Here is a 9159-nt window from a genome sequence, read left to right as displayed (position 1 = left end):
AAGCAACAAAGCATGTTCATGCATCCCATTTCATTAGTAACCAGAAGAAACAGAAATGTATAGGCATTTTGTTTCCCTATTTGGCTTTGTAATACCCAAAAAAAAAAAAAAAAACCCAAATGAAAATTCGTTTTTCCCTTTGTGGGAGGGGCGTTTTTGTCCCTCTTGTGTTTATTTTATTAGAGCTTCTCAAAGAAAGCTTATAGATACATCTCTTGGGAGTCAATTAAAACCCTAAACACATTTTCTACAGCCCTAAGAGAAGATTTTTGTATGGGAAAAGAAAAAAACCAAGTTTTAGAATTAGAGAGTGAAGATCAACGTAAGAACTATGTTCTTTATTTATTTATGTTATTAGAAACCCTAAAACAAGAATTCTGTGATCTTGAAAAGATAAAAGTAAAGGCTTTGATTTCGTTTAAGATGTGTCTTAGGACTGATCTCGGGTTTCTTAGGATTTGCTTTGTTATGGAATCCCTAATGAGCTCAAGATCTGATCGTATTGGTTTTTAGAAAAGTTTGTCTTGAAGGGTCGAACCAAAAAGTTTAAATTATTTTTACAATAATTATGTGTCAATTGGAGCGTGAAATTAGATTAGTTGGATTCCTCTCGTCGATACAAATCCAACGGATCCGACCATGCGCGAATCGGAGCTAAAACGAGAAAGTTTGTTCCTAGAAGTTTTGGTAAAATCGGGAATGGTGACATTACCGCATTTATGTAGGCACCCAGGTTTCGTTGTTGAAGAAACTAACGCTGTTGTTGTCAGCCATAATAGTTGAATCAACACATGAAATACCATCTCTCCTTAGGTTTTTTTATTTTTTTCTTCTTCTAAAACCTCCTTCTTGATTACATAACAAGAAATAAGCCCTGATAATATATAATATTTCTTAAGAGAGGTGGTAAGGGATTTAATCTCCTTCTAAGCATAAAAAATAAACTGTAAAGCAAGTACTGAGACATGTGAATTTCATGGCAAGGTCCCCCACAATTGCATAGTGGCCCTAGCTTTTTGGGATAGGAATCTACATATCAGTGATAATAATCATGGCTGTTGAGAATCATGCAAGGAAACCGGAGTAAAAAAGGCATCCCATGTTGCAACACCGGTCTCTCTCTCTCTCACACACATACACTTCGGGTAAATCTGTACATGAATTGGATATGAGGCATATTGGAAGGCATACATGAATCACATTCATTTTGACCTAATCCAAGTACAGTGAGAATCTCCACGAAGTAGGGTTCAATAGATGCTTGAGAGATAGGGGTGGCAACGGGGTGCCGCATGTTGCATTCCCCCATCCCTGCCCCCGCCTAGGGAAATTCCCCATCCCCGCTACGGGGATGGCGGGGAATCCAGCTCCATGCCTGCGGGAAGAATCTAATACACATGCCCACCCGTCCCCGCACACTATGGGGAAACACGTTTAATTGATTTTTTTTTATTAGACAATTACACTAAAAATACATTTGAGAAAGATAATAGGGAAAATTTAGGAATACCAAATGAAATTTGTTCTATGGTTATAGTGTAGCTACCCAAATTAAAAGCGGCAAACCTAATTTTAATAGCTAAAAATTTAATTTTGTACGGGGATTACAGGGCGGGGCGGGGCTGGTCCCCTCTTCGCGGGTTTAATTGCCAGCCCTATTGAGAGATGGGAACCCTGTAGAAACAAATTCATATTTTAAATTCAGTTTTCTTGATGTTTTAAACCTGTTATTAGCATGTTTTAAATATAGTATTCTCAAGGTTTTATCCATTGAATTTTGAACTGATAATTATACACAAAACACAGAAAATTTCCAATGGTTTTAAATATAGTATTCTCAATGTTTCATCCAATATTGAATTCTGAACTGATAATTATACACAAAACGCAGAATATATTTAATGGTTTTAAACTTCTTATAAGCAAGTTTTAAATTCAGTTTTATTGAGGTTTTAAACTTAATAATAGTATGTTTTAAATTTAGTTCGATGTGCCATATGACTACTTTCATAGATGTATAACACTCCATTAATTGGTCATATGGTATATTGGTTTTTTTCCTTCTCTGCAGCTCGATTTTCCTACTATGCCAAAGCAACAAAGCATGTTCATGCATCCCATTTCATTACTAACCAGAAGAAACGGGAAATGAATAAGCATTTTTGTTTCCCTGAATGGGTTCTCTTTCCTTTATCCTTAATGTCTGCTATTTCCTTGGCATGGGTATGAAATCAATACAGCATTGTTCTTCTGGGATGGCAGGGAATAGATTTTTGAGCTTTTGAGACACTATGAGTTGATTAAGAAATGTCATATGACTTTCTACATGTACTATTAATATTTGCACCCTATTTTAAATTTGTGGCTCGGCAATACGACTTTTGCTGAGTGAAATTGGCTGGTATGCCGTACCAAGCCAAGTCAATCAGTAGCAATTTAAATCGCATAGAGATAAAATGCACAGATGCCCTGTAGTTGAGGCTGATAAAACTTTATTTTGACCCATTTTATGTATTTGTGAAGGTTATTGTTTAAAGAAGTGATCTTTTGAAGAGGTTAATTTATAAACCAGCAATCATTTTTTTTAACCTGTATGTGTGTGGTTCTTTGGCTTAAAGTCATGGGTATGCACCCCATTGATGCGAGTTCGAATCTCCCGGGCTTACCTGATGCGCGCGGTTTACGAGTGATTGCGCGCATCCATAGGGAATTGTCCGGTCTTAAAAATTGTGGTGGGGATACCCTATTAAAAAAAAAAACCTAGCAATCATATCCTAAAAAGCACAATTTATTCGAATATAATAAGATAGATGCAAGCAGATAACAGACTTCAACCAAAAAGCAATTTGTCCATCAGCAAAGGGGAGGCAATTTCTTTCAAATAGCACAATCGTTCCTCCATTTCCAAATGTGAAGGTCATCGAGAGTGTAAGACAATGGAACGAAAAACAAGGGGAAATATAAAACTGCAACATTACAAAATAAACACTGACGTTCTGTTCCCCAAACCAATGTAAGATACAACAACGAATATCACTGAACCCATATAATTCAACAATGTCAAAGGAAAAGAACAAGAAGAAAAATAAATTCAACTTGAACAATCACACCAAACTAATCCGGTTTAGGTACTAACAATTGACCTTATCCAAATTGTTAGGAAAAATAAATAGGATACAATAGATATGACCGATATTTCAGGGAAGGAAGATCTCAATAAATTTCTATCATTTCATCTATAAAAACTACAATGAAAGATCAGCTCCATCCATAGTAAATAGAATAAGAATACATGCCACCATGATTAATTTGTCACAACCATTTGACGCTCCATTAGGCTTTATTTGGTACCAATCTATGATTGCTTATAAAGTAGTGGCAGCCCTTTTCCTTTCAACCAAAGTGCTAAAAAGAAGATCAGTCCTTTTCTTTTCATCTGTTAAACTACAATGAAAGATCAGCTCAATCCATATATAGTAAATAGAATAAGAATACATGCCATCATGCTCCATTAGGCTTTTTTTACGTACCAATCTATGGTCGTTTATAATGGTAGTGGCAGACCTTTTCCTTGAAAAGCCGTTTACATGCATGGTTAGTCCCCAACATAAAAGAAAGAGAGACAGAAAAAGAAAAAGAAACCAACTATCTATAACTGTAACAATTTATTTTCCAATTTTAAATTCAAACCCATTTGAATCTGCTTCTTAAAGTTTAAACCACAATTATAATAAAATTAATCTTCTCTTTTGGTTGATGGAGTGTCATTACAAAACATACCATTCAAAATAAAAGTGCCATTACTGAACATTTAATCATCTCATAGATACAGAAATTTCAGCATATATATATAGGCACCGTCAAAAACCCAATACTTAAAAACACACAAATTATACATTCCAAATGACTCGAAAACAACTACAAAAGTTAACTAAAATCCACAAATTCAAGTGCACTGATAGGATGAGAATAACCCATAAAATAAATATATGGGATTTGCTAGGGTCCATTGCGCAGAAGGCATTTCGCAGATGGTCTGTTACATGTCAGACCAGCCACCTCATGAATGAAGACAACAGCTGCTGAAAAGTGAGCATGTATGGCTGGTCTGACATGCAACAGACCATCTGTGCAATGCTTGTTGCAATGAACGCTAGCAACTCCCTGAAATTTTAACAACAAAATTAATATGTTTACAAGTGTTGGTCATTAATTTATTCATGCCAGTCAATACAGGAAGATAAGACACCTTTAAAACTGCATAAAATGGCAAAAGTTAGAAGCAAAACTGAAACAATTCCTATCACCATAGATCAAAATTAACAAGAGAAGAAATCCCAAAAATCCGTGCACACGTGTTACCGTAAAATTAGCCTAAATCAAAACCTGAAACACTCGACCAGTTCTTACCTGGTTGAGTGTCTAAAATGAAGATGAGAAATAGTGAGTAAAAAGAAACAGAATACATCACACATCACACACACACAAAGATAAAGAATTGATTAAATTATGAGTATTCCTCTATAGGCAAAAAACTCATGAAAGCATCTATCTATGCCTCCCACATATGTACAGTGCCAACTGAGTGTATACAGACATGTACATATCTACAATTACAGGAGTATTAACTGGGTGAATGAGACACCATTTCAAGAATTGTAGATCGCTTTTGTGGGCTTTAAGCGAACATGAGCTGAATTGGTGTGATCTTGATCCTCGTTGGAGATTTCGCCGTTGGAAAACACCACCACCTTTGATATATTCACTGTCGTATGCGTCACAGCCACCTAAAGACAAAATCCCAGACAACGATGAAATCAAAATTCGAAAACACTCCAAAACCCTCAAAACCCTAATTTTGTTACAGTGTACCATCACTTGAATATGCTCATGACTATACAAAGAAATACCTCAAACAAATGCGCATCCATAGTGCTTATCAGTCCTGCTGCTTTTAGTTTTCCTTCTCTCCTCCAACATCCTCCTCTCCTCTTCCAAGGCTTCCAACTGCTCTTCCTTGTTTAATACATCGTACAGCCCAAATATGCATTTGTTAATGTTTTTTTTTTTTTGAAATGGCAATAATAATATATAGCAAATTTAGGAGGCCGAGATGGACCACCCATATCTACAATAGGAAGCAAGAAAGACACAGGAACGAAGAAAAAACAAAATACAGAGAAAACCCTTATCAGGGAGGAAGGTGGTCGAACCACAGAATAGAACCACCGGAGACACCACGCTTAGCTAGCGCATCCGCTTTTTCATTTGCTGATCTTCTAACATGTTGAAAGCCGATAGCGGACCCCGCAGTTAAGTCCTCAATCTCATCAAAAATGGAAAGAAATCTCCACGGAGGAGCCACATCACCTTTCAGCCAACGAATCACATTTAGCGAATCACCCTCAACAATGGTCTGATCCATCAACCTTCTATCAATATTCAAAATGCCACAATGTGCCGCCCTTACTTCCGCATCTGAGGAATCAGACACACCAATAGAGCCGTAGTATGCCCACATAACATCCCCCTTATCATTTGTTAATGTTAAATAGAAAATGTGGGAAAAAAGTTGTATCTGATAAAAGGAAATTCTTTTCAATATAGCATGGGCCCGTGCCCTGTAGGCAATATAGGAAGCTATATCATGCTGCAGCCTGCAGTCGTTTAGAATTGATATGAGAAATTGTTAGTGATTTTGCATTTTCAAAATCATGTATATTACATGTTTTAGTGTTTTGGAAAATGTTTTATCAAAAGCGTTTGGGAAAAAGAAAATGTTTTCTTGGAAATATTTGCTTTTACAAAAGGATGTAGAAGTGTAGTTGAAAAGATAGTTCCACATCGGATGAGAGAAAAGAAAGAGAAGGGCTTATAAAGCACTACCTTTTCTAACTCTTGTTGATTGCACATTGGGTTGAACCCATGGTTGGACCCGCGGGACGGTGCAATGCACCGTTCGCACACGCGCACACGCACGCGCGCGCGCGGCGTGGGCAATGGGCTATAGGGCGCATAGTGGCGCTTTATTGGCGCTTTTTTAGGCGCACTTTGCACTTCGCCACATCTAGGATCGATCAGGACCGTTCAATATCAATGGGTGCGATCTAACGGTCAGATTTCAAACATTCTGGAAAGGTGCCCTGTAGAGGTGTTTTTCACACTGAAAAGACACCAGATGGTCTATAAAAAAATGTGCAAACTTCTTATTTCTGAAAGAAATCGAATTGGCAATTCTGACTGATTTTACACTCTTCTACACTCCTACAAAAATCCCCAAGTATTTCTACATACTGTTTTTTCTTTTGTTTACTGTTCTAGATACTGTTTTTCTGCAGAAACAGAATCTAGAGATTTCTCTAAGGCTTGAAATTTCGGAAGGGCATTTCGGGTTTGATTCCGCTAGTGCTACGCGTCATCAAACATTAGTAGGGCTTCCCTACTAGGCTTCATTGTATCTTGGAGGCAATTCGCGGATCCCCTTTGCACACTACTAGTGGGGGCGAATCTTGTCTTAAGGAAAGTGATATCATGCCTTGAAGCAACAAGTTTCTGTTTTCTATCATCAATAGTACCCTCAACAATTTTTCCAACAATCTTAAGACAAGATTTTCTACTGTTGTTTCAATGGCACTTTATTCAGTTCGTCAAATGACCCAAGACTTTGTCAAACTCGAACGTTTCGACAAAGGAAATTTCAAGCGCTGGCAGAAGAAGTTGCACTTCATTTTGACATCACTCAAAGTGGTCCATGTTCTCACCACTCTAAAGCCGTCAGCAAATGAAAATGAAACTTTGGCGGAGGCTCGTGCAAGGATGAAGTGGGAACAGGATGACTACATTTGCAAAGGGCACATCCTAAATGCTATGTCAGATACACTATTTGACATATATCAAGGCATGGGATCAGCAAGTGAAATCTGGAATGCACTTGAAGCCAAATACTTGGCGGAAGATGCCAGTAGCAAGAAATTCACTGTGAGTCAATTTTTAAATTTTAAAATGGTAGATGATAAGTCTGTTATTGATCAATTACATGAAATACAACATGTAATTAATCAAATTCATTTGCAAGGCATCCTTCTTGATGATTCCTTCATTGTCCCGTCAATTATTGACAAACTTCCACCAAATTGGAAAGACTTTAGAAAAAGTCTAAAACACAAGAAAGAGGAAATGTCTATTGAAGACTTGGCTCAATGCCTCAGGATTGAGGAAGAGTCAAGAATCAGAGACAAGAAAGAAAATGAAACTGTATCCTCTAAGATCCATTTGGTGGAAAATGTCAAGAATTCGAACCAACAAAGAAAAGGCAATTGGAAGAGAAACAAACACCCTGAAAAGAATACTAATAAGAATAAGAAAAGAAATGGTGCTTGTTTCAACTGTGGCAAACCAGGCCATTACAAGAGTGAGTGCCGACTTCTTAAGGATAAGAAGTCGGGTGCACCAACAGACAAAGAAAAGTTTGTCGCCATGATTTCAGAGGCAAATATGCTTGAAGATGGCAATGATTGGTGGATTGACTCTGGTGCGACGATGCATGTCTGTAAAGACAGGAACCTGTTTTCAACTTATGAAACAGTTGAAGATGGAAGCGTGTTATACATGGGAAATTCGTCGACAGCAGAAGTCAAAGGGAAGGGCAAGGTGGAACTTGAGTTCACATCCGGCAAGCGACTCACTCTAACCGGTGTCTACCATGTACCAGAAGTTAGAAAGAACTTAGTGTCTGGAAGCATTCTCAACAAGAATGGCTTCAAACTTGTATTTGAATCTGACAAGTTCATTCTTTCTAAAGGGGGTACTTTTGTTGGGAAGGGATATATGTATGAAGGGATGTTCAAACTTAATATCAATAAAGTGAATGTCTTTGCTTATGTTTTGGATTCTTCTTTATCTTTATGGCATAATCGTTTAGGACATGTAAATACTAGGAAAATGAATGATATGGTTAAGTTAACCTTAATTCCTAAATATGAAAATGACTTAGTAGATAGATGTAAAACATGCATGCAAACCAAGATAATCACTAAGTCATTTCCTAAAGTAGATAGAACTTCTAACTTGTTAGATTTAATTCATAGTGATGTATGTGACATTCATAGTGTTCCCACAAAGGGAGGTAAAAAGTACTTTGTTACATTTATTGATGATTATTCTAAGTACTGTTATGTTTATCTACTTAGTCATAAAGATGAGGTTTTAGAAAAATTTAAGATTTATAAAACTGAAGTAGAAAACCAATGTATAACAAGCATTAAATGTCTCAGATCAGATAGAGGTGGTGAATATCACTTTCCTCATTTCTGTGAATCAGTAGGCATAGTCCATGAAACTTCTGCCCCTTATACACCACAACAAAATGGTGTAGCAGAAAGGAAGAATAGGACACTTACTGAAATGATTAATGCTATGCTTGTTAATTCTGGTTTAAATAAAAGTTTTTGGGGTGAAGCCTTACTTACAGCTTGTCACATTTTGAATAGGGTACCAAGTAAGAAATCTAATATAACCCCTTATGAATTGTGGAAGAAAAGGAAACCAAACTTAAGTTACCTTAAAGTTTGGGGTTGTAGATCTATAGTTAAAGTCCCTAAACCTAAGTTAAGAAAATTAGGTGAAAAGGGTATTGAGTGTATCTTTTTGGGATATGCTAGTCACAGTAAGGCCTATAGGTTCTTAGTTATAGAACCTAATGATTTCATAGATGTCAATACCATAATTGAATCTAGAGATGCATTTTTCTATGAAAATAGATTCACTGCAATTCCTAAAGAAATTGAACCTACAACTTCTGTAGATCATCATTTAGAATCACAAACAGAAGTTGGTGAACCTAGTGTACAACCTAGTAAAATAAGAAGAAGTTCAAGAGATAGAAGGGATAGGAGTTTTGGCCCTGACTTTGTAACCTACCTGGTAGAAGGGACAAGGGAAAAACTCCAAGGTTCTGTCTTGTTAAACTTAAGCATAGAAAGTGACCCTCAAACCTATGGAGAAGCCATAAAGTCACAAGATGCTGCTTTTTGGAAAGAAGCAATTAATGACGAAATGGATTCTATCATGGGTAATAAAACTTGGATTTTGGTTGATCTACCACCTGGGTCTAAACCTATAGGATGTAAATGGATCTTCAAGAAGAAGATCAAAGTAGAT

Source organism: Tasmannia lanceolata, unplaced genomic scaffold (genome assembly GCF_043159265.1).
Source record: "Tasmannia lanceolata isolate RefF3 unplaced genomic scaffold, GAP_Taslan_0.1 ptg000003l, whole genome shotgun sequence".
Classification (NCBI taxonomy): domain Eukaryota; kingdom Viridiplantae; phylum Streptophyta; class Magnoliopsida; order Canellales; family Winteraceae; genus Tasmannia; species Tasmannia lanceolata.
This window is presented reverse-complemented; position numbering follows the sequence as displayed.